This window comes from Penaeus monodon, chromosome 23, assembly GCF_015228065.2.
Source record: "Penaeus monodon isolate SGIC_2016 chromosome 23, NSTDA_Pmon_1, whole genome shotgun sequence".
NCBI classification, from domain to species: domain Eukaryota; kingdom Metazoa; phylum Arthropoda; class Malacostraca; order Decapoda; family Penaeidae; genus Penaeus; species Penaeus monodon.
Genome location: NC_051408.1, coordinates 29,707,703 through 29,708,043, shown reverse-complemented (window position 1 = coordinate 29,708,043; position 341 = coordinate 29,707,703).

Here is a 341-nt window from a genome sequence, read left to right as displayed (position 1 = left end):
AGGAGCTTTACTTTTGATACAAATCGACTCCATTTGTTTCCGATAGTGCAAAATTACGGGGCAGTTTTCCTCTTAATATATATGTGGCAGTTTGGTGAAGCATGAGAACCAGGGAGGTAGCAGTCGCCCGGGTCCTTCGCACAGCCGTACATCACAGGCGCTGATGATAGGCCCACAAACAGCTGAACACTGGAATTAATGGGGTAAGTATGGGTTGTCGTGGCAACAGAGCGGGGAGGAGCCTAAGTTATATGAGTGTGCGTCGTCGTGTTGTTCTTGGTGGGCCCCATTTAGAGACGACATTTTAATCGAAAGCCACGCGGGGAGGTGCGTGTGCGGGT